Source organism: Equus przewalskii, chromosome 17 (assembly GCF_037783145.1).
Source record: "Equus przewalskii isolate Varuska chromosome 17, EquPr2, whole genome shotgun sequence".
In the NCBI taxonomy this organism is placed as follows: Eukaryota; Metazoa; Chordata; class Mammalia; order Perissodactyla; family Equidae; genus Equus; species Equus przewalskii.
In genome coordinates this window covers 35806690-35834263 of record NC_091847.1, presented here as the reverse complement: position 1 = coordinate 35834263, position 27574 = coordinate 35806690, and the positions used below count along the sequence as shown (strand labels likewise).

The 27574-nt window shown below is 34.8% G+C and overlaps 1 protein-coding gene across 4 annotated transcripts in view; it reads right to left on the bottom strand.

Annotated features, from left to right (window-relative positions):
* The window catches only part of KCNJ3 (potassium inwardly rectifying channel subfamily J member 3), a 149486-nt gene that overhangs the window by 4305 nt on the left and 117607 nt on the right, over positions 1 to 27574 (bottom strand). The window lies entirely within an intron of this gene.

Genomic DNA, 27574 nt, shown 5'->3' with positions numbered 1-27574 from the left:
TTTCAGTTTTATATTAGTCAAAAAGTACAATTTTCTGTAAGTTGCAAAATTCAGTACTTTCCTCTACCTTTTCTTCTTTCATTTCCATTCTCCCTCTGTCACTTTATAAATAATTTCTATTCTGTTCAAGCCCAGAATAGTTTGGATAAAGGGATAGTCTATCTTTTTCCCCCAGACTAGTAATCATACATACAACACTTAAAATTAGGAGAAAATGAATAATTAAAAAGCTTTATTGAAGATAAATTAGATCCTTCATTGAATTCTTCCAAAATCTTGCCTCATAGATATTATAGTTATATATCACCAGAGAATCAGACGTTATCACTTATATACCATCTTTTTCCAGACAGTTTTTAAAGAAACTTACATAAAACATAAATGCCTACCACATCTCAGGCATTGTGTTAGGGACTTTTTCCACAGTACTTTTTTTTTTTTGATTTTATTTTTTTCCTTTTTGTCCCCAAAGCCCCCCAGTACATAGTTGTATATTCTTCGTTGTGGGTCCATCTAGTTGTGGCATGTGGGATGCTGCTTCAGTGTGGTTTGATGAGCAGTGCCATGCCCACGCCCAGTATTTGAACCAACGAAACACTGGGCCGCCTGCAGCGGAGCGTGCGAACTTAACCACTCGGCCACGGGGCCAGCCCCTCTCCATAGTACTTCTAATCCTCAATATCAGCCTGGTAAGAAAACATTCCTATGTCCATTTTAAAGATAAAAGAAAACAGTGCTCAGAGAGATTAAATCTCTTGACCATCCTTGGTCACAGATCTAGGAAGCTAGAGAGAAAAGGTGGTATTCTTCTAATTTCTGGGGTTTTGTTGCTGGTTTTACTTTGCCATGACGTCTCTATGATTTTAGCTGGAAATCTGATTCTAAACAATTTATCAAGTTACCTGTCTTGGTGGACATCTCTTGGTGACCAAATATCAGTCTTCAATAATCAATATTATATCAGGAATAGCCCCCAAAACAGTTATATATCAAGATACCAAAATGAGTTTAAAAAGCAATTTGTAAGTTTTAAGGGCATATACACAGTAGTATTCTGTATTTTCAAATAACTTTCTAGCCTCTGACTAAATATTTCACGAGAAAAAATTACACATCAGCACTTATTCTGAAAAGATTTTCAAAAATGTATTTCCTGATATATTTACTTGGTTTTATTTTAAGAATTTTAAAGATCTGGCAAAGTACTTCAAATAAAGAATAAATGTTGATGTTCCTATCCACTAAGATACGAAATATTAACACAAATAAGTACCCTTTATTAGCTAAAGAGGTATCCTTTAATTTCTCTCCAAAAGCAATTACTGACATGAATTCTTCATGTATCTTTCCAGTCCAGCAGATTAATTTAAATTTAAGAAAAAAAAATCATAAATGTGTATTTACTGTCATGTGATAATACTTGCCTTACAACCTCATTTTAATTTTAAAAACTCTCTCCAGTGAAAATTGCTGGCAGGTAGAATTATCTGAAGTGAGGGCACATAGTCAGTATAACTCAGTGTTTACCTTCATAACATAGGCTTGTAGGTTTGTCCTTTGATCACTGTAAATGCAGGTATAAATTAAAAGTTGAAGTAAGTTATTAACTTTCTTCAATTATTTCTAACAACAATAGAGTAAATATTGAAACTAAATTTGATTACTATCGCCATCTTAGCCCATTTTATTTTAGTGACATTTTTCTCTACATTAGGAAAGGAATATGAAAATAAAAATCAAAATTCTGTCCCTATTATCTACCCTTATAACATACCACACTGCTAGTCCCAAAGTTTACCCTGAGTTGTTTCTAATGTAGTTACCAGAACCTATGGAAAGAACTAGAGAAACTTGGGAAAATGGAGGAAATAAAATCTTATAATGTTTTCACTTTGGGGAAACAGGCCTTGTATCATTAAGGTGCTAGGAGTCTACAATAGAAACAGGTATTTCAGACGTTTGTTCACATACAAACACCTGTAAGCATTGTTCCTAAAACACAAGTGGATGATTTTTTATTGAAAAGTAAGGCGGGGATTTTATTCTGCTGTATGAAATTAACTTCACTTACTGCCATAGCAAACTAATGAGGCAACACCTTTGTATAACTGAAAAGTATATGAATTTGGCTGCCAATGTCATTACTAAAAGCTTGTAAAAATTACCTAAAGCTCTCCGAGGCTCAGTTTTCTCTTCTACCAAGTAGACATAGCAATACCCTCTCTTATAAGGGGATTGAGCGTTTGAGGTAAGTAAAGTGCACAGAATAGTGCTTGGTATTCAGGCAATACACAATAACGACTGCTGTTTTTATCCCTCTGCAGTGATCACGTGCATTTCCTGTTCTTCCTGGAAATTAGTGATAATGCATTAACATAATTGGAGATTGCTGACATATTAGTTATTTGTCGCATATTAGTAATCTAGAAAATTAAATTTAAAAATCACTAGATATCAGATAGCAATTCTCTTTTTTGAAATGGTCAGACAATTAAACATTCAAAATATTTAAAAATATAGAAAAAGATACATTACATATATTCCCAACTTTTAGGGTTTCACAACATTTTCCACCTCCGTATCTCTAATAGCAGGGGAAATTAAGTGTAGAAACCTGGGGTGTATTAAAAAGGCCTGCAGCAAGGTGAGTGACTAAAATCCACTTTGATACTTTGCTAATTATACCAAGAACCTTTGCCAGCTCTTCAACCTTTGTTTGTTCTTTTGCTGTTCCATTTACATTTTCATTGGATGCAGGTACACAAATATCAGATATTTCCAATTCAACAACATCATTGTTTTAAATCTAGTTTCAGAATATCAGAATTTTAATGTGCAGAATAGTAATGTGCCATCAACATTATGGATGACACGGAAGCATTATAAGCTGGACAACAGGAAAATGTCTATGATGGTCAATCTGCAGTTTAGACAATGTACTTAGATAAGATGCAAATGAAAAGCTACTTCTTTTTACAAAAGCTATCCCAAAATGGTGTTGAAAAAAATAAAATACAGATTTCAATTGAGAAGATTTAAAGAAAATATAATTATGTTTTCTAAGAACATGAATCTATCATGGCATTCTTCCTTCTAGAATGCTTCACCTTAATGATATTTCTTACTCTAAGCCAACTTATTTTAAAATAATACATGCTTAGATTTATAGTTGCAAATGTCATTTAATCAAAATAAATACAGGTGAAGACCATTATTCAAAGGGGACTATATGATTGCACCTTGTAATTGGCAATGCCACTGTTTGCATGCTTTCACCAGATTCCAGACTTGAACAAATGTGATGAAAATCAACACGAGCTCATCTCTGTGGAAACTGGCAAAGCAACAGATGCTGCCACTGGAAATAGCTGGGACTTCTGAATCCTCAGAGGAAAAACAGTTTGTGAAAAAAAGATTTATTCTGTGCACTGAATCATGAATAAAAAGGCTATATATTATTGCTTAATCTAATTTATTCCAGCTTCAGTCTGTCAATCTAAAATGATAGAGGCAAAGAAGCCTAGCCTCTTTATTTTTCACTTTTCCCTCTCCTGAGTCTGCGTTTACAGCATGCTATTACATTTCTCTCTTTAACTGAATTGAACGTTCATTCAAATGAGAAGTCAGAAAGCTTTTTAAGTGAAAACGGCAAAGCGAGTTGTTTTTTGACAAGTCCTCAATTCACCTTTCAGAATACCTCTAACTCAGTTGTTCTCTATTGTTTCTCCTGGTCAGGGATGGTGCAGAGGTCACCTACATGAGGTGGGTACGAGATGGTTAAACACAATATAACCAAGGCCAAGGGGAATGTCCGGATGCTGTGACACAGAAAATATCAAGCAATCAATAACCTGTGCACTGCGGAGGCTTTATCTAAACCTTAATATAGAAGTTGCTGGGAGGGAGGAGGGGAGAGAGAATTCGCCTATAATGATGGCTGTGTTTTATTATGTGTGCACCAAATAAAAGCAAAAAAAAGCAAATCTCCTTCAAAGAAGCCATGTAATAAGAATAATACCTCTACTGGCCTTACTCTGGGTCAAGTAGCTTTCTGTGCAGCTTTTACATGTTATCTTGAATCCTCACAACTCTTTGAGGAAGGTGCTTGAACCTCAGCTCCACCACTAATTAATGTGTGATCTTGAAAAGACTACTAAATCTCTTTAATCCTCAGTTTCATCATCTGTAAATTAAGGCCCACTCTACTGATTTCACATGGATATTGTGAAGATTCACTGAAATTAAGTAATATGTGTAAATTGCACACACAATAAATATTGGTCGTTTTCTTCCAGAAGAGTCCCTAAATGCAGGCTATATGACTACTCTACACATTTCATTTATACACATACACACACACAACTGAAAAATTTAGCCAAGTAGCGTATTGTTTTCCTTCCTTCAATATATGCTCTTTGTCTAATTTTTCTTCAGATTGGCAGTGGTTTCAATAACTGAATTGACTAATAGCTTAGCATACATAGCATGTGCTATGTTACAAAGTAATTTCCTAGACTGCCCTACATATTGTCCTGGGGATTACTGGATAAGGTCTGTAGCTGTTTCTTGCCTAAAGTACTTCCAAAATTTCATCCTACTCCTAAGATACAACTGAAAAGCTTACTTGGCATTCTCTGCATGCTCTCTATTGTGTTACACTGAGATGAACCCAAATTTAAACTATAGACTTTCTGAGGAAGCCTATGATGCTTTTTTTAATCTTGTTTATAAAACATAAAGACACTGTGTACACCATTGCTCGATAATACTAAGGTAGGGGCCAGTCCAGTGGCACAGCGGTTAAGTGCCCATGTTCCGCTTTGGTGGCCTGCGGTTTGCCGATTCGGATCCTGGGTGAGCACATGGCATGGCTCATCAAGCCACGCTGTGGTAGGCGTCCCACATGTGGGGTGGAGGAAGATGGGCACGGATGTTAGCTCAGGGCTAGTCTTCCTCAGCAAAAAGAGGAGGATTGGCAGATGTTAGCTCAGGGCTGATCTTCCTCAAAAAAATAAACAAATAAATAAAATAATACTAAAGTTATGACATCGGGCTCTTCTGGGATATAGGTTGCAAAGCTATTAAGTATACATAAATTGCTCCCAGAAACCAGTTTCCAAATAGATGGAATCCCTTTAAAGCACAACATATTCTGCTCAGACAGACTTTTAGAGAGAAGCAGAAGTTTCTGGCATGGATTCAACCCAATATTATCCTCTATTATTTACAAGCACTTGGTCTTACAATGTGTTCTCAGATATCAGTTTGCCATTACTGCTCAAGCTAGCTCACAAAATTCTAAAAAAATAAATAAATAAGTAAAAGGAAAAAAACCCAATTATATTTGCTAGAAAATAAAGTCAATAAGAAATTTAGCAATAAAGATTTCAAATGTAATGCTTTAGGTTTCTAAGTTCCCCAAAGAAGAAAAGAGAGGAAAATAGATTTTTAACCATGACCAATAAAGCAAAATCTTAGACTCCTCAGAAGGACTACAAGTGCAGGTACTAAGGGTTAATGGCAGGTAGAAAAATATGACAGAGAATTCATGTTCACACTGCTGAAAATATATTTAAGAGACTCAGGGTAATATTAAGCAAAAGAACATAGGCTTTGCATATAAGCTTGAGATTGTTGCTCTTTTAATCATATACTATTAGTAAGACCTTAGGCATATTCTTTAAATTATCTAAACTTTGATTGCTATAATATGTGGTAGTAATAAATGATATATAATTTATAAGGTGATTACAATTATAAATGATATAATCTATTTAATAGCTCTCCCATATTACCTGGTAAATAATAAAGTTCAGTAATTAGTATCTATTATTAATCATTATTATTATTAGAGTTCCATTTTAGATATTTCAATTCTTTAGTGATCACCTCACTTTGCAGAATCAAGTCAGAGCAAATGAAATAATTTCACCTTGTTACTTTTTATTAATGTGATATAGACCATGTTGTCTATACTTATCTGGAGTATGAGGAAAGACCTATTGTTACACACAGTATAAACTGAGTCAGGGCTAGCACTGCCAACCTGGTCTGCCCTGGACACATGTGACTAACTTTACAGTAGCAACTACTTCCCTCAAAATACAGCTAACTCCTCTGCTGCATGATAAGGCACTACCTTCAGCTCTCTAGTCTCAGTTCACGTAGCAGCATTACAGTATTCGCCCAATACACTTTCAACTAGTTATCATTCCCTTAACCTAACAGTGTAAATGCTCCATTCTCGGCACACCTTTTTCTCTTTTCCTTCATAGTACGTATTAAAATGTGTTTCCTTGCAAGGTCAATTACAGAATCAAAACAATACCTGCCTAAATCCATTCATGCCACCTAAATCCATCCTGGAAAGATACGATTTTTAGCTTCCAAAATATCTTTTGGTATAGGTATAATGTAACCCAGTTGGTGTTGAGAAATATCCCATATTATAAGATCAACATCAGGGAAGATATTTTTCAAAGGGAAAATGTAATAAATTTTTAGCTGAAAAGAAAACAAAACATTTTTAGATAATGCTGGAATTTAATTATTTTGGGGAAGATTATCCCTCGTCATAGGGAAGAAGAACTTTTGAAATATTTGTCTGAAGTAAGAACGCACATGTCAACTTTTTAAAAATGTCACATACTAATTACAATAATTAAATGCTTATATTAATTCCTGTTTTTCAAGATATTCCTAAAACTTTGTTTTACAACATCATTCATGACCACTTTGTGTGGTGTCATGGACTGAATGTTTGCGTTCCCTTAAAATTCACAGGTTGAAGTCTTAACCCCTAATGTGATAGTATTAGGAGATGAGGCTTAGTAACTTTTGAACATGTGATATTTAAACAAAATAAATACATAAAATTTAAATAAGAAATAAAAAATAAACCCCAAATTTACCATCATGTCTTCCTAGTTCCTTCAAAATCTAGTTCTAAGTTATCCTTACAGTTTTAGCTCTTTAAAAAAAATCTTAATAAAAAATCTTCCTTGCCCACTAGGTACTGTAAATATCTTAATGACATACACAATTAACTTCAATTAGTAATAACACTTGAAATTTATTAATTTGTTAAACATTTCCTTTCCGCCAGGCACTCTTCTAAGCGCTGAACTACAAGGTGCTATGGCAATGGAGTGAAGGATCAACCCTCTCAACCTCCATGTTTAAACACAGTCTTGAAAAATGAGTAGTAGTCTGCCACACAGTCCATATCCACCATGCGAGAAAAACACACATTCTGGGGTGAGGAAAGACATTTGCACACATTGTGTTGTGCAAAGGCACAAGTTGTACCTTTAGGATACATTTCCTATTTGTTTATTCCTTAGAGTTACAGATATGTATCAGTTAGAATAAGCTTCTTAAGGGAGCTCTCATCTACCTTGGCATCAATAGTACCCAACATTGTGCCGGGTATTAGATGCTCAATGCATTCTTGGGGAGAGACAGTAGGAAGGATGGAGGAAGAGGGAGAAAGGAAAGGTTAAAGTTGTCAGGGCAGGAGAAGTCAACTTTTAGAAGGAGTCAGAGCTCCCACACCCATCAGCAATCTATTCATCACCAGTAGAGATTGTCACCAACAAAAACGCAAGGGATATAATTATTAATGAAATATATGTCTGTAATATGTCAATCTTGATTATTTTCTATGCTTTTAAGGTGATGATCTATTATTCAGTTCTTCCAATGAACTCAAAAATTGACTTTGAAACCGCCATACTAAGAGCTTCTTATTTTGATTAGTGAAGTAAGGGAGAAAAGAATATCAAAATAAATTATATATAACCACTATATAAAATATGAATAACTCTTGTACAAAGAAGCTAGACACACTTGCTGATAAATCGCATTCAATGATGACCAGTTAGTTTTTTCCTGACACTTTTGCGAAATTAGACACAGATAGATGTATCTCTAGATACATTTACTAGAGAGGGTAGATGTATCTGCGTTTAGCCATTAAACCCTATGATAATTAAATTAATTGATATTTTGATACACTTGAATACCTGATCTCTAGTTAACCTTAAAATTTTGGTAAGATTCCTATCCCTTATGCAACTCTAACTTATCATCTTATAAAGTGCAATATATCCATTTTTACTCGACAATTTAAAATTTACTTTCCCCCTAATTCATGAGGCTTGCTTTTTATATAGTCTGCTACATCTTTTTCAATCAAAAACTACAGCTATTTTTTAACATCTCCTTTGGCAGAAATTCAAATACATTCTGTTTGCTTGCAGGCTTAGAACAGAGCTTGAAGAAATATTTGCAATTCAGCAGTTGCTCTCATTCTATGCTTTGCAGTAAAAGGTCAGAGAATTTTGCTTCTAATTTTGCTGTGATGTTATTTATAAAGCCTAAATGAAAAATAAAGTCCCTATACTTTTATGGGGATGATTACTGAGCGTCTTTTATTTTAGGGTGAAAAAGCCACATCACAGTAGTAATCACAAATATATGATATTTTAGCACATAAGGAAAAGTGAATGATTGGTTTGAACATGTATATACAAGTGTTACAAACTAATTTAATTTTCTGTTATGACAAAAACAGGTATTTAAAAGTCAAACTATAAAAACTTTCCTGAAACTACATGGTTTCTCATCTCCTTAGACAGTAGTTTAATTTACTTCAATTAAAAAAAAATCACTTAAAGAAAAAAAGTCAAAGATACGAAAATGCTGAAGCAAATAGCATATGAGTTGCTACCAGTAACTTCACTAAAATTGACATTTTTCAGAAAGGAAATGATAACCAAACTCTGTAAATTTATGCTAAAATATAGCTCAACTCCTAAGGCAACTTAGATTTTTCTCCCAGGTTTTAAAGTGAAAAATGATCTGTCTAGAAGCATTCTGTTAATGTGGAGAGTCAGGGTCTAAAGGTAAATTTCTCAACTAGCCTATTGACCTTTTGGGGAAATTTTATCATATATATCTTTGCAGAATGTTTTGACATTTATGAACAGAATTACTTTTATCTTATAAATGATGCTAAAATATACAATATATAAAACTGTCTAATATTCAAAGTTTTGTTAATATTACAAAACAATATAGCCAAAGTCTAAACACGGACGGGAGAGAGGAGTGAGGAAAGGCAAGTGACTTAATTGACTTGGAATATTGGAAATCAAGCTCCTTGGCTCGATGCCCACTTAGGAATTACAAGATAGAATTAAGAATTGGTAAAGAAGAGGTTCCTTTTGTGGCCATATATATCCACAGGTATCAATTTGTGTGTCATCCATAATCAGAAACTGCATTCTTATATATTCTACCAATTTTAATAGACTTTGAGCTAGTGATCTTTATCCTTGGATATATGACTTTTTGAATAACAAACCAAAAAAGGACTAGAAAATGGCTTAATGTCATGCAGTTATTGTATTTAAATTAGTATTTTACATTGCCTAATAAACATTCCAGAAGTTAACAAAATAATATTTCATTTGATTGACCAGAAAAGTACATGAACTGTGTATGATTAAATCCTCTCTTATATATACTGACATAAAAACATCAAAAATTATTTTGAGACTGTTTCATTCACTAATTCATGTCTTTTAACAAAAATTTCATAGAAAAAATGACAGAAATTTGTCTGCATTTAGGAGCTGAGACAAGAACAATAGAAATATTTTACACCAAATCAAAAGGAAGATATTGGAGGTAATGATTTTAAAAAATGGGAAAGGAAGCTGGTTGTCTGGGTGGGGTGGGAGGAGAAAGTTTTGTTTCAGAGATGTTATTATGAAGTATATAGATAGTCCATAACAATATTATGATCTAAGATTTACTGCACACGTATTATATTCTACAGTCTATGCTAAGATATTTAAAGGAATTATTTTATTTTCAAAATCCCTGTGGAATAGGTACTATCTTCTTTTTCAGATGATAAACCAGTACCTAAAAAAGGAGGCAACAGATCTAAACAGACACTTTATCAAATAAGATAGAAAGATGGCCATTAATCATATGAGAAGATGCTCCAAATTATATGTCATCAGGGAACTGAAAATTAAAATAGCAATGAAATAACACTATATGCCAATTAGAATGGCCAAAATCTGGAACACTGACAACACCAAACGCTGGTGAGGATGTGGAACAATGGGAACTCTCATTCATTGTTAGTGGGAATGCAAGATGGTATAGTCACTTTGGAAGATAGCCTGGCAGTTTCTTACAAAACCAAACGTACTCTTACCAAACGATCCAGCAATTGGGCTCTTTGGTATTTACCCAAATGAGTTGAAAATTTATGTCCACATGAAAATCTCCATATGAATGTTTATAGCAACTTTATTCATAATTGTAAAACTTGGAAGCAACTGGTCCTTCAATAGGTAAATGGGTAAACTGGTGTAAATATATATACAATGAAATATCATTCAGTGATAAAAAGAAATGAGCTATCCAGTCACGAAAAGACATGGAAGTAAACTTAAATGCATATTACTAAGTGAAAGAAGCAAATTTGAAAAGGCTACATGCTGTATGATTCCAACTTTTTGACATTCTAGAAAAGGCAACTACGGAGATGGTGAAAAGATCAGTGATTATAAGGGTTTGGGGATGAATAGGTGGCATACTGGGGCTTTTTAGGGCAGTAAAGCTATTCTGTATGATACTACAACAGTGGATACATGTCATTATACATTTGTCAAAACTTATAATGTACAACACAAAAAGTGAACTCTTATGTAAACTACAGACTTAGGTTGATAATGATGTGACAATGTTGGTTCATTGATTGTAACAAATGTACCACACTGGGACTTGATGTTGATGGTGAACAAGGCTGTAAGGGAGGGTAGGGGGTCATAGAAGATATGTGTCAGGGGAGAGAATGTATGGGAACTCTGTACTTCCTGCTTAATTTTACTGTGAGCCTAAAACTGCTTTAAAAAATAAAGTCTATTGATAAAAAGTAAGTTAAAAAAGTTAGAAAAAAATAAAACAAAAACCAAAAGCCAGTACATAGAGAAGTTAAGTAGCATGCTCAAGGCCTCACAGCTTTAAGTGATGGAGGCAGGTTACTTCTGTTCTTGGTGTTAACTAACTATTCCACATCTCAAGAGCCCTTATCTATGCTTATATGCCACATTTCAACCATTTCAAAATGCCATAAAGGTGGACCTATCTACCATAATGTATATGATGGAAAAAACCCTATTGCGATATATAGATTTACCGCCAAATCTGTTTTCTTCTCTAACAGTTTTAAAATTTTGATTATTGTAATTAATGAAGTCATAAATAAAGGGACTTTAAAACCTTTTAAAAATCATTTTTTTAAAAAAATTACTTTTAAGTGTGGAATGAGAAGTCACATAATCAAACACCCTACTTTGTTGTTCTTAAATTTGTATATTCTAAACACCCTGCTCATGACATTAGGCAATATCTAGCCTATTCACATAAGTGTAATGGGCATCTCTGTCTTACTGTGCCTAAATTTTATCTCCACAAAATGAATGGAGACAAGAAATAGGTATATTTTCTATGTAGTCTGAGCTTATTTCCAAAACCTAAATCTAATGTCAAAGTTTCCACAAAGATAAAATTATGTAATAATTCTGTAAAAATATAAAGAAAATTTCCCCTCTGTAATTTGAAACCATCATTATTGTTTATACCATCTATAAGGGCCCCATTCCCTCTGACGCTGACATCTGGAAATTATTTAAAAGCTATCATGCTCTTTTTAATCTGCTTCCTCCCTGAAGCAATACATACCGTTTTCTTAACCTTTCTTCAGACATCAATTCTTTAAGTGTATATAATATCTAATAAATGGTGGAAGAAGTAGAGCTTACTATAAAGTACTATCATATAAGATCTAAGTCTAGGAGTATTATAAGAATATGCTAGAATCTTAATGGAAAAATGTTCCTATCACCGAAAGAGAAAGGGAAAAACAGGTAGACTATTTTCCAAGAGAAACAGAAAGTAAACACTCAAAACTTCAATCTGCCAGAGACGTGGATTCAACATGATCCTGATGAAGTTTCAGCGACTCTCACTAGCACAGGTCCTTTCTATTTTCAAACATTTGATTTCATAATTTTGTGTTCTTTTTTTCTTAATGAGGACCCTCAAAATTAGGTAAGTATCCATCCCTACCTAGATTTGCACCTGCAAAGCGCTATAACATAATCAAAGCAAGGCCCACTGACTTAAGACTGCATGCACAATTAAAAAGATTTACTGCCTTGGCAATACTGTTTTATAATTCATCTGTTTTTAATATTTATTAACTACGAAAGGAGTTTACACATTCTGCATACTTTTTATAGGCGTTCCTTACTTCATCTTAAGTACCCATCTTATCCATACAAATTGCCCGTTGAACACCGTTCTTAATCTGAGGTCATGCTCCTCGACCCAAAACTAGACCACAACAGAGCCTTCCACAGCACCTGGCAGTTATCCTAAGAACTCCTCCTCCCAATTTCCATTTCTCTCTTTCATAGGGGACTCAGTAAATATTGGCTCTTATTACTGTTACTATTATTACTAATGTTTGCTTTCAGGGACCAAGATCTTATTATATAAAACTATTTCCATAGTGAAAAGTTAAACTTCTCTATTTCCTTGGGATGCTGAAGAATCTGTATCAGATAAGGAGTATTTGATATTGTATATTGAAGGGAAACTGTACTTATCAGCTGAAAAAATGTGTTAGTCCACTCAGTGGGGGGTAATTGATGTGTTTTATCAAAGGCTGTGGCACAGTCTGATAGCGTTTTGCAGAAATCGCATTGACTGCTCCGTGGAGAAAATATCTGATCAGGGCAAGACGGAAGCAAGTAGACTGGTTGGGAAGTTGTGGTAAAAGACAGTGGCCAAACAAGGAGCTGTGGGGAAAGATCAAAAAGATAGTTAGGCGGCAAATTTAACAAGACTTGACACTGACTGGATTTAGAAGGTGAGAAAGACTGGCAACCATCAATTTGGTATTGTTAGAATGATGAAGACAAACGTGCTGTGAAATTTTACTTGTACTTCTCCTAGGAAAGGGAAGATAAAAATAGTAAATTAAATCATAGCCTTTTATTTTCTGAACTTTCTGATTAAATTTGCCTGATGGTTTTGTGCCATCATGCCTGCCAACCTACAGTCCTAGCAGCCAGTAGCATGAGAAAAATAACCATCCTCATCTAATCATCTGCCATTAAACTAAGAACAATTACTTCCAACTAAACTGTCTCTCCATTCTGTTAAGCTCAAAGGAAATGTTATGACCAAAATGTCACCTCCAATCTCAAGTTTTTATATCTGGCATTAATTTCATTAATTATAGCTTCTTTGTTTTACTCCTGATCTGCTGACAGAGCACTGACTGGGTCTCAGCCAACTAATCAGATTAAATACACTGAGCTTGAAATACACGATGTGCATCTTAGTGCAACTGTTTTTCTGGGGCTCCTTTCTGAACAAACAGGTATTAATAATCTTACCTGATTTGGTGATGTTAAAATATAGTTTTAATGGAAGCCATTAACTTTCCTATAATCAAAAGGAATGTGTTGCAATACAGCCATAATTCACTGCTTCTTTTCCAGGAACATGAGAACAAAATACACAAAGAAAATGTACTTTATTAAGAGCTTTGGTGAGACAAAGAATTACGTCCATTGTAAGCTGAATAACCCTATTGCCTGAATAGTGCAATTAAAGAAACTCACAATAATTTTGGTTAGAGAGGCCTTAGGAAACATAATCTAAAACACTAACTTGAATCAAAGAAGGAAACTGAGGTACAAAAGAGTAGCTCCTGGACATGTGCCAGCCTTGCCTATTTTCACTTTGTAACACAATTTAGTTTATAGATGATGTCAACACTAGAAAAGTGCAATGGGAACATGGGCTCAATGACCAGATAATTTGAATACTATCTAAATCCTTGCTTTAAAATGAAGAGAGTTATGATCTTATCCAAGTTTCCAGATTAATGTAATTCTCGGTATAGGTTAAGTTACATTCTGAGTTACACCTTATTTTAATTAACAGTTCTGGTTGTTATCAGAATATGTGAAAAGAACAGCCATCTGTCTCATTCTTTACTGTCCTTTTAAAATAATATTTGGGTTTCAGTCCTATTCTCAGGTCCTATCAGCTACGTTCAACCTTTACCTTACCAGGGTGAGGAGGCAAGTAACAGAACCAAGATGGTATGGTGGATGAAAGGATATTATTAAATGGAGTTTTTGTTTTAAGTTTATTAATTTAGACCTAAATATTATACAAAATCTATTACATATAAGAACATAAGTGGCATACCACCTTTTTTTGGTATAGTAAATTGCTTGTGAATTCTATTTTTCCACTTTCTGTTATTTGAAAAACTTTCAGTATTTTACCTCTAAATCTATATATTTAGCAATATAGAGCAAAAGTTCTTGGTTTTGAAAGGATATAAGGATTTACAAACCCAAAGGCATGGACAAGAGGAGAGAGTAACAAGAGATTTCCTACCTTGGCCAGAGGGAGCATCACTCAAGGGAACAGCTTGGGTGTGACACCTATGACCTAACCCTCTGCTTCACATTAGAACTGAACAGCCCTGTTTTACTTGAGGTAAGGGTCTGTGTTGACTGCTCTTCTCATTGCCATCCCACGGGGACATTACTAAACCCTGACAGTACTAAATCACTGATTCCTTCAAATCCCCTGACCAGTCTTGACAAACGCCACCCAGAAATGCCAACCTTCCTCTCCCACTCAGCAAACTGAGGATCTTTAGCATATTGGAAACTTCTTACTCACCCTTCCCCCTCCCAGCATTTAGGAATCCACTCTTCTCTGTCCTGGTTGCCCTTGCATGTAGGAGGCAGGCAAGGCTGAGATCAGGGAGGATCCCAGTAGGCTATCTAAAGCTTGTAATATCTATTCCAAACACTTGCGTAGGTTTTCCAAGGTTCAGGTGCACGACGTTTTCACGTGAAGCTCTTGTCAGTGAAACCTACATATCTAGTGATCCTGTGAAAACCAGGCTATATAATTTTAAACGTAGTTGATTTAAGAATCGAGTCATTGTAGTCTGGCTGTTTATTTAATATTCCAGGACTTAACTTTAGCATAGCTGCAATGCAAATGTCAAACTCCTGTCACCTTTTTCACATGAAGGTAATAGAGTATAGAAATGCATTCAAGAAATCAACTTCTTGAGGGGCTGGCCTGGTGGTGCAGTGGTTAAGTTTGTGTGCTCCACTTTGTAGCCTGGGATTTGCCAGTTTGGATCCAGGGTGTCGACCTACACACAGCTTATCAAGCCATGTGGTGACAGGCATCCCACATATAAAGTAGAGGAAGATGGGCACAGATGTCAGCTCAGGGCCAATACCCTCAGCAAAAAGAGGAGGATTGGTGGCAGATGTTAGCTCAGGGCTAATCTTCCTCAAAACAAAAGCAAAAAAAAAACCTCATGTTCTTGAATCAAACATGGTATCATATATTTTATATACATATATACACACACACTCTAATTTATTATACGTAACATACTATTAAATTTCTAACAGAATTTGCTTATATTTTCTGAAATATGAATTCATTGCTGAATTAGAAATTAGAATTTTGAAAAATTAGAGAATGAAAAATCTGATTTAGAAAATATATTGCTCTCCCAGAATCTGATCATTAGAATCATTGTTATATTGTAGAAAAAAATTAATTATTATGTTTACAATGAACCATATGATTACAAAATGTGTTTATGTTTATAAATGTCTATTAAGGCATACTAGATTAGAATATATTACACTGGATATAACTAATACAGTAAAAGCCTAGCTATGCATGAAATCTTTTAAACACAGGTGTTTAAATAAAACTGATAATTTTCTAAAGACTTATAGAAAGGACCTATACAAGTCTGTCTTCAATTTCTTTACCCCTCCCCCTCCACCCTGTGTCCTCTGAATATCACTAGCTTGTGAGGCTCCCAGAGGTTTACAGCCTGCTGTAAATTGTATTTCAAACAGGGGTCATCCCTGGAAAGGGACAACGGTCTCTTCATACTCGCCAAGCAGAGATCGTCTCATTAACATGGCACAGCCTATTTAGCAGAACTTCCGTTAAGCTCATGTAGGAAAATATCGCCTTTCAGATGTCTTCAGGAAAATTTCTGGGTTAGAGCACCGAGCCACAGAATGATGGTGGATTTTATCAACACACAAGTCAAAAAAAATGAGGGGCCCTTTTGAGAACGTCTTTGATGGAAGTATATAAAAAAAAAAGCTATCGCTAGCCAGAAAACTCAGAAGCCAAATAAAAGCCTATCTCTAGAACTGTTTGCCTCCAGGAGTTAGGTTTTCTCAGCAAATCAAAGGGGATATAAATTCATTAAAAAAGATGCTTACGTTATACTATCAGAATGGGAAAATGAAGGAAAATAAAGGCAGATTTATTAAACTGGAAGGAGTGAAAGATTTGATTTGGCAAAAGCTTGTCATCTTAGAGAATAGACTGTACCAATAAGAAAGGGAAATGGGGATCTTAGAGGCTCAATTAAACAGACAGATGAAAGAAACAGAGACAAATGTACTCTAACCTGCGCTTGAAAATGAAACTCTACAGGATGCCTGGGAGGCCCCAAACCATGCACACTGTTTTTGAACTGTAATACAAATATATGCAAATTTATTAAGTTTGAAATTTTGTTAAATGCAGTCCAGCTACTTGAAATCAAAATGAAATTGCAGAAAATATTCCCTCACACAAACACACACTTAGACATATATACATATGCGAGTAGGTTTATCCAGAAAATAAAATGATCAAAATATGCAGAACAGAACTACTGCTCTCTGCATTCACTGTGAAGCATTTTGCAGCATTTTTGAGCAAGTTGTGTTGCTCAAACTCATCATATCCAATCTAAATACTCTGATTATTGGGGTGCTCTTGTTAAAGAGAAACAACTATTCAAAAGTATCCACATGTTCATTTCTAGTTCAATATAAAATTAGCTTTAACATTATGTCTGAAAAGCAAATTTTAGTGACAAATCTTAACAAATTATCTATGTGGAAATAGTTTTCTGTTAATTAAATTAGCAAAATTAAATTAGATAAGCAAAACTCAATGAGCTGGCACTGTAAATGATTAATATCTTCACCAAATTCCCTTTCATATAAATAAAACTATATATAGTTTTCATATAAATAAAAATAACATAAAGATTAAAAACGCTTTAAATACTTTAAAGTATCTAAAAATTTTCAAAAGCCAAAGTGAATATTTCAGAAAAAAATCTGTTCTTGCCCAAAATGCTTGTCCTCTGAGCTGCTCTTCATGGACATTTTCAAATATCTCATATCCCATTGGGCAAAGACTATTTCTCATTCATCTGTGCCCTTTCTAATGATTAGCTAAGTTTAGTGCATACTTAGCCCTCAAAAAACAACTCATGAATCTTAGGTAGCAAGCCACCAAGTAGCCAAGGATGACATAGAGAAGTCAGTCAGAGCCTCAGTCTCTCTTTCTCACTGACTCCCCCTTCTAAGTTAAATAAATATGCACCATGCTCATGCTACAAGACCAGTAAATAGAAGTATTACTGAGGATTTTTTTCAACAAAAGGAATAGTGAGTTCATGTTAGGTAATTTTACCACTGATCTTTGAATACTAAAATTTCTATCCCATCCCTCTATTCTTGGTGGAGTGTGAAGGTACAATTAAGCTTGTCTGTAATAGGTGATCACTAATGAAAAATCTTGCGTGGGTGCTTGGGGTCCTGAGCCTTCATTCATGTGACTAACTCCTTGAAATTGCTGCTTGCTACTTAACATTTCTCCAGATATTTTAGTTATGTCATTAACACATTCATTCAAACATTTAGGTATTGAGCACTGCACTAGAAACTGAATATAAATTGGTGAGCAAAGCAGGCTTACTCCCCACTCTAGTGGATGTAAGAAGCTAGCAAAAAATAGATTTTTAAACACAACATTTCAGTGAAGGGTGACAAATTGCATCCCAAGCACTTTTGGAACACAAAACTGGCACATCCACTCTGGTCATTAGAGGTCAGGGAAAGTGAGGAGACTCTCGTAAGGGAGATAATACACAGAAGAATGATAAATAAAGGGCAAGTTGGGTGGAAGACTGGTCCAGGCCAAGAGAGCTACACACCAGAATGCCCAGAGGGGAGGCAGAAAGCACTTGAAATGTATTCAAGAAAACCAGTTATGGATCACGAAAGCATAGATGACTAAAAAGGAAGCGGGGGATGACACACCAAATAAGTAGGCAGTGATCAGGTCACAGAGAACCATGAAGCCATACTAAGCAGTTTAAACTTTAAGAGAAATATGTAAGCATCAAAGGATTTTAAATGTGTCACATACCTAGTAAGACATCACTTCCCTTTCAGATTTGTTTTATTTCCCTTTCAAAGGTCTTCCTTACACAGACTGCACAGGACTGCTAGCACCAAATAATTCATATGACTATTTTCCCATAAAAGGGCTTCACACGTGGTTTACTACAGCCCTTTCGAGAAGACTCTACTCCAATACTCAGTTTACAGTAGTTGCTTTGATCTCCATCCCCTACAAGGTTAGCTATAAATGTATTTTTGGTATAAGCCATCTTCTCATCTGGATCCTGAAATATACTTTTCTTGTGGCTCGAGTCTGCTTCCCAATTTCCATACATAATAATGTGTATTTATGGTCTACGTCTCATGATTTTAAAAATGCACATTGTTTTCCTGTTTTGTAAATGAATTTATATTTTTCTCAATAGAAAGAATATCATTGCAAGCAAGAGGTATATCTTAAGCTTCTCACAGATCGCTCACTGGTTTTATTTCAGTGGCAGACCCTGAATGAACACTGGACTTAAATCTCTTTGAAAGGATGAATATTTGGTGCAGTGTGACCTTGATGTCTAATACATTTTAGAGACTCAAATCTTTGTTGAAATGAAGAGCTGATATTTAATATTTAAGGAGACCAGCGTGAGTATATTGAGAAATAAATATTAATAAAAATATTACAGCGATATACTCTCAAGTTTAGGATAATTTAAGGCCAAACAGACCCTTCTCAAAATCACATCCCTTTAAAACCAAAGCAAAGAAGCCACATACTGCATACCAATAGCTTTTACTTCAAAGAGGTAATAGCTCTTCAAAAATCCATTCATTCCTTCAGCAATTATATGCTGAGTATTTCCTTTACGCCAAACACTAAAAGATCATGAGGCTAGAGATGAACAAATGACACAAAACCCCTGACTTCATGGAGATCACAGAGGACAAAATTATAAACAAATACCTCACAAAAAAGCAATATAAATGAAATAAGAAATGCAAGTATAAATATTGAGATAACAGAAAAGAAACTAATTAACATTGGGCATTGTGGGTGAGATCAGGGACACCACTCAAGAAGAGGCAAATATGAACCGAGCTTGAAATACACATGTAACTTACATGATTGAGAAGAGCAATATAAGACGAGGAGTGGAAATATCTGAGGGCTAATGTAGGCAGTGACATTAGAAAAAGGAGATTACATGTGAGATACTGAGGCATTAGGATCTATAAGATTACCACATATTAAATGCTTGAAAAATATTTGTGGATTGAGGGACTAAAAGACTGAGCAAACAAAATCAAGGGTTATCACTGGACTTTGACCATTGACTAGACGTGGAAAGAGAGGATGTGGGAAGTTTCCATGGTATCTCGGTCCTCTTTACTTTACCGTGGCTTTTTTTTTCCCTTCTATGCTCTAATTCTGAAACAATGTTAACTGTTCCATGTTGTATCATTGTCTTTTTCTCTTTCGATTACTACTCATATAATTACATTAATGTACAACAGTAAATGGTTAAAGGACAACTCAATGTTGCACACACATGATTTATATACCACACTTTCTGTAGTGCTGTATTAATATTATTTTGCAATATAAATTATTAGAAATATCTGTTAAAGTTCCAAGCAGTCAAAAAATGGATATAATGGGATCATGTACTTCATAAAAATAATACGCTTCATGTTAGGAAAAAAACCAAATTTTGAAATTTTCATAAAATATTCAATGTTAAGTTTACCTTAAAGACAACTACTGCTTAGTCAAGCTAAAAGCACTTATAATTACAGTACTACAAATTGCTTTTCTATTCACTACACCAGATTATTTTATCCAACTCTTTTTTAATATGCTGTACACTCAGGTGCTGATACTTTTAGAAAATACACTTCATTTTAATAATTTGGCAATTTAAAAAAATATATATATATTTTAAAATGTCTTATTAGTATATTAATTAAAACAATGATTCATTTACTTGAAGCAAGTAGAGCTTTACTCTTATAATTTAATAGGTATGTTCTGCTCCCATTCAAACATAGTGTCCACTAGTACAGCAAAATGTTCAAAAACACTGCTATATAAAGCATCACCTATGCTGGCTAAACTGGTTACAGTTCCTCTTGTCAATGAAGCAAAGGTAAATGGAAAGATAACTATTTTCTGGATAAGAATGAATGGACAGATTGTCATGCATCCAGTTCACCTAGTATATGCCACGTACACTATTTCATTTTATCAATAAGAGAAACTGAATAAAATGTATTAAAATGTTATGCTAAGTCAGTTAGAGTGCTGCAATGCCCCAGTGGTTCAAGAAAATTATGAGGCATACAGATTGGAGATGAAAGCATTATGAATACCTCCTTTAGTACTGTAGTTTTAATTTCACATATTAAAAAATGTAAGTGATCATTCATATGTGACTTATTTCACCTCACATATTTGAAAACCTGCTCAGTTTCATTTGCAAACATCTGCAGAAGTCCTACCCCAAACCTAAATACAGAGTCAGAAAAATATTTCACTACTACATTGTTTTTAATGTTTTGGGGAAGTACAACATTATTACATTTGAGCAGTGTACTGAAGGTAGTGAAAGGTAACAGTGGCATGCTGAGGTGTTCCAAGTCCAAAAATAAGAAAGTAGCAGGACTGCAGTCTCTGGTGTAGTTCTGCTGACAGAGATATGCACGTTTGTTTGAAAAAATTAGCATATTCTCTTTTTCTTTTTTGGAAAGGTTTTGGTGCTAGCATTTCCATTCGGTCACTGTAATCTTCTGAGGCAGGGTGTGCTTTCTTGACATTAGAAAGCCATCCCAAGGAAGGTGCAAGATATAACTCATGGAATCTTGTTAAATTACTGTGCAGAAAATGATTTGTAGATAACTTGCTTTTGAAGGAAGACAGGGGAAATACTGCTTAGCAAAATTTCCAACTTCTAAACCTTTGTAGCATACTATGTTCTAACAGTCAATTGCCTAGCCATCTGCCCATGAAAATAATGCACTTCAAGAAAATAGTGTCTATGATTTGACTCTTATGTCCAAAATACGATCTCGCGATACCATTTCCACACACACAAAAAAGGGATATTCGGCTTTTTGAAGAATTGGCTCATTCTAGGTCTTGACTAAGAAATGCACAAGATGAGTTTCTGACGTCTTGTTGTGCTGAAAAACAAGAAAACTGTCAAAGTCTAATGGGGTTGTATAAAAAGGACACTGATAAGAGACGGGGAATTTTAGCTTGCAAAAGAACAGTGAGTACAATGAACAGAAACACTAAATATATAAAAATCCATGAGCTCATAAAGATACTTAAAAACATATCTATCGGTAGATATAAATGTCGCTATAAAGAGACAGAGTGCTCAAACAAACAAAATAAAAGAGAAAAATAAAATCTCTGGTTTTCATTGGAGGGAGTTGGAACACCAATACTTTACCACAAAAATTGATCATTAAAAGCAGAAAATTAAATTTTAAGCTATTATGAACCTAATTGTGTCCCCTCAAAATTCATATGTTGAAGCCTGAACCCTCAGCACCTTAGCCTGTGACTGTATTTGGAGACAGGGCTTTTAAAGAGGGAATTAAGGTTAAATGAGGTCATAAGCATGGGGCTCAAAGCCAATATGACTAGTGTTCCCATAAGAAGAGAATGAGAAACCAGGGATTCATGAGTACAGAGAAAAGGCCACATGAGGACACAGTGAGAACATTGCCATCTGCAAGCCAAGGAAAGAGACCTCGGGAGAAACCAAAACTGCTGACATCTTGATTTTGGACTTCCAGCCTCGAGAACTGTGACAGATAAATTTCTGTTATTAAGCCACCCGGTTAATGGTAATTTGTTATGGCAGCCCTAGCCAACGAATACACAGCGGAACTAAATAACTCCAGTTGTTAAGGGCAAAATTTCCCCTTACAGTGTGATTCCAGCTAATACATTGTAAAAGAAATAATAAAATTAGAAAATCACCACCATTTTGCAATTGCAAACGAAAGAAATGATTCAGGCAATGATTATGAATGGATACTAAAGTCATAAAGAGAAAGTTGACAGGAAATTTACAATATAATAACACGGCTGTGACCACCTGTATCCCCCTACCTATCTCCATCACTCAAATGGGAGAAGCGGATATATGTGTGTGCTGATGGGATACCACAGTAAGTACACAGCAGCAGCTTTAACATATTTCTGTCAAAAAGATAAAACTAAATCAAATAAAATATTTTGATATAACTTCCAGTTGTCAGGAATACACAGATACAGGTACATATTCAATAACGCCCACCAGGAGAAAGCAGTCAGATAAGTTCAGAACGTAGGACATTCTATCCATCAATTGTTTTGGTTTCTGTAATAAATTTATGATGGGGGCGGGCATGGGGGAAAGTGGGCTCAATATAAAAGAAGGGGTCCTTTGGATCCTGGAAGAAAAAAAGGACATTAGTGAAAAAACTGGCAAAATTAAAATAAAGAATATAGTTTAGTTAATAATACTGCACCAATACTAATTTATTCGTTTTGATCATCATACTATGATTATGTAAGATGGTAACATTAGGTGCAGGTGAGTGAAGGCTGTTTTGCAAGTCTCTGTGTTATTTTTGCAATGTTTCAATAACTGAAATTATTTCAAATTTGAAAGTTAAAAAAGGAGGGACACAACAAATGCAAAAAGTAGAGTGTATTTAGTTCCTGATTTGAACATGCCAAATATAAGGGGACTTTTTAAAGACAATTTGGGAAATTCAAATATGAATTCAGTATTAGATACAATTTTGTAGGTATGATAATGGTATTAAGGTTATAGAACAATTCCTTATTTTGAAAGATCAAATACAGAACTATTTAGTGATAAATGTCATGATGCCAAGGATTTGACTTTAAAATTCCATGGGAAGAAAAAAAGAGGAAATTTAAGCATTGATTATTTTTCACTAATGTTGGTTCAATCTGGGGATGCATATATGAGAGTTCATTATAACATCCTTTCTACATTTGTGTTTGTTTGCAAGCTTTAACATAAAAAGCTACTAAAAAGTTTATATTTCATAATTTTTGCTTGTCTATGCAACTAGAATAGAGTTCTTTCTGGGCCCATTCTCAGCATCTGCCCACGTCATTCACTCGCTATAGGCTGTTCAGTGCAACAACGGCTCCGTGACCTTGCTGTTGCCAGCGCTGCCTGGCAATCTCTGTGCCTATTCTCAGGCCTGCAGGAGAATCTCACAAGATGATAAACAAAGGCTTTTGCAACTAAAGCTCAAGGGCGATGGAATTTCTATTCCATTCAGCATGCTACTGAATTCTAACAAAACAAACAAAATGTCAAACGCATCTGTCGTGTTTTGTCTACAGTTATGATTTTCAGAAGTTCTGAAAATTCTGTGCATGTAATCACAGAAAAGTTAGAGAAAGAAATATAGCTTCTTAAATATCTACACACTTAGTCATTATTATTTTAAAAAGAAAAAAGCTTAAAAAATAAGTTCAAGATGGAAGCATAGTAGTGTGGTTAAAGGCACGATTTAGAGTCAGACATTTCCTAGAAGCATGACTTTCCCTAGGCTCTCTTTAAGCTTCACTTTCTGCATCTGCTAAGTGAGGTTAAAAACAGCACTTAGAATTGTGGGAAATAACTGAGATAGTACATGTACAAGATTTAGCAAAACGTCTGATGCAAAATGACTACTAAATAAAACTAAGTAATAATGACGCTATGGCAATTCTGCTTTCCAGATGTAGAAGTAGGCATTCCTGTTGAAACACTGCTGGTCATAGATAGGATATAGAGAGCTAATTTATGTCCCTTTTTTTTTTTTTTTTTTTTAATTTATCTAGTTTCCTTCACTAGTCATCTCCGGGAAAATATTTTCAATGTTAACTCCAATGCAAGCCCCATGATTCAGAAGGATTTCAGAGACTGAAGAAGAATATGTTGTTCCCCCATAAGCTGGGAGAACCCAAAGTCAAACATGGTATGATAAAAGCGTATTCTATTTTTTGATATCTGTTGTCTTAGTCTGCTAGGGCTGCCACAACAAAGTTCCACAGACTGAGTGGTTTAAACAACAGACATTTAGTTTCCCGCAGTTGTGGAGGCTGGCAGTCCTAGATCAAGGTGCCATCCAATTCAGTTTCCTGGAGAGAGCTCATTCTGCCCTACGACAGCCACCTTCTCAACAGGCCTCATTATGGCCTTCCTTCTGAGTGTACACCGGGAAAGGTATCTGTCTTCCTCTTCTTATAAAGCCACCAATCCTATTGGAGTAGGGCCCCACCCTTATAACCTCAACTAACGTTAATTTCTTCCTAAAAGCTCTACTTCCAAATATAGTCACATTGGGGTAAGGGCTTCAACATAGAAATTTAGGGGGAGAGAAGGAATTTAGTCCACAGCACATGTCAATGTAGTATTTGTTCCAACTCTCTCTCCACCAAAAAGGGAAAAGCGGGTGCAAACATCTCTGAATGATTGAGTATAGCTAAGTATTTTCATATAACAACATGGGGAAAAACATTATATAAAAATAACTATCTCAGTTTCTAACAGACATGAAATAAGGCCATTTCTTACTTGATGAATAAACGTAACTTTGGTTGACCAAGCTTTTACCTTTCATAAGTTTTCTGTTGCCCACGTTTTGAATCTCAATTGGATAAATGTAAAACTTATTTGAGATGCAGCCTGTATATAAATTATAGAAACAAATGGACAGTAAAACAAAGGTTGAAATAAGAGAAGAGCATGAAATTAAAGGGGAAAAGATTTAGCAATGAGGAGGCACTTCCCAACAATGGAATCTATTAGAGCAGGGAAAGCTCTCCTGGGGGAAGTATAAAAGTCTTACGGACCAAGTCATTTCCAATAGACTAGACGAAATAATCAAAAACGGCATTAAGAGAACAGTCCCTCAAGAGAAAAAGAAGGGTAGGAGGTTGATGAGATAATCTAATAGAGCTGTCCATCTTTAAATTTCCGTGATTCTAAAATTTGATGAGATTTTTAGACAGTTTGATCACCCAGTAGAGAGACTTTAATTTCATTTTTTATGACATATCTAATAGGTTAACAGCAGTGATCATGCAAGCTTGGCCTGCCTCGCTCTCTGGGGCTTGGATTTCTGGCACAGCCTACTGCCGCTCTAACATAAACCTCAATGAAACCAATAATTACTGAGTAATCCCTCTGCAGAATTTCCATCAGACATCTAAAGCTCACAGCAGCACTGTTAATGTAGAATTATTGAAATTTAAATCAGAAGTGTTTATCCAACACTGTGATGATATAAAGTGATTTGAGACTGCTTATCGTGATTAAGCCTGCAGACTGCAGGTTATTATTAGAATGAAAAAGGAGTATGAAATTAATGTGAAGAAAACCAAACAGGTTCCTATTATCAGGGGGAAGAAAAAGATTGTATCTTGAATGCAATTAATGCACCAAAATGGTTGTAGTATTCTTTTGTTTCCTCAAATTAATCACTTTTATCACTGAGGACTGGCATGGATACGACATAATGCCTCAGGGCCAAATGACTTGTCAGCAGAAGAAAAACAAAGTCCTGAACTGTTTAAAATCTCTCACAAGGCTTTATCTTTTAGATGTGAAACTATGATTAGTGACTAAAGTAAGGTCAATGAGCAATTGCAAAAAAGGATAGAAGGGCTAATTCTAAACTCCACTTTAAATCCATATTTTAGAACATTTCTACACAATAATTATCCACATTTACATGAAAACATGATGCCAGGGAAATTTGCTTTTCCCAAGACTTACATAAACTGAAAGTTTAGGGGTAAAAGTTATTTACTATGACATTTGGTGATGTATTCAAAATTTTCTATGACTTTATAACCCAAAGTTAGAAAGAATACTGCCGATAGAGTCTACCAATACATTATTATTTATAGTTATTAAAAACCATGTGTATAACTTATCATAGTCAATTGTTAGTGCTTTATGTTTTCAACAACTCATCTATCTTTAATAATGTTTGTGAACATGCTTTTATTTCCAACTAGAAAATGACCTTCTCTGGCTTAGGTATCTCATTCATCCAAATTCCACACTGTGTGATATATAAGTAGTATTATGTATAGCAATTTTTACTCACTGTAGCTACTTTTACAAGGGATTTTTTTGCTTATGTTAACTAACGTAATCCCTTACATTTAAAAATATTCTGAATTTCTCATAAAGGATTCCTTCATTATTTCAATTATAAATAATTTTGAGAATCTACTGTATGCCAGGCAAAGGAAAACCCTCATGAAATTTATATTCTAATGAGAAGAGAGACAAAAAATAAACATAATTCAATAACATCATGTCAGGTAGTGATAAGCTCTCTGAAGAATAATAACGCAGTGTGATGGGGCATGCATTCATATACTGTGTGTCAAGAAACACTTCCATGATGGGCAGATGGGTAAGTAAAGTGACCAAAGGAGGCTGTGAAAATATCTGGCAGAATAGGGTTTCAGCAAGAGGACAGTAAGTGCAAAGGCCCTGAGGTGGGTGCAAATTTGGCAAGTATGAGCAACAGTAGAGAGTCTGGTGTGACTGAAGGGCAGGGAGTGAGGCAATGAATATTAAGAATTAAGTCAGGGAGTCTGCTTGTGTGGGCCTTATAGACTGAAGGAAGGAGATACAGGGTATAAGGAAGACACTTAGGAAAGAGATCTCTCCCTAGTCTAAATGCACGTGTACTTCATACATAAGCCTATGTACAAATACACATAAGGTCAATACTGAGTTGACTCATCCATTTTCCATCTATGCAGCATTGATTTTTTTTGGTAAACATGGGCATATGCAATAAACCTATAAATAAATTACAAAGAAGGACACTGTTGAAAGCTAACTGTAAAATCAATATTAAAGTCTAATGCAGTTTTAGAAAAAAAAAGAGGAGGTAAAATAAAGAACTGAATAAAATATAGCAACTTTGGAAGAAAATTAGTTGTCAAGATTTTTTAAATTCCTGAGTATTCTCTATAGCAGAATTAATAACCATGTTTGTTCACCTTTTTAGGACTGAGTTAAATTCAAAACATACATAGAAGAAGCTACAATGAACCTCTTCCTTAAGGGAAAAAAAGATTCAAAAAATAATTTATACAGAAATATAGCTTTAAAGGAAATGTTTATATTGAACAGAAGTCAAACAAATTAGGCAACCCCACTTTCACATCT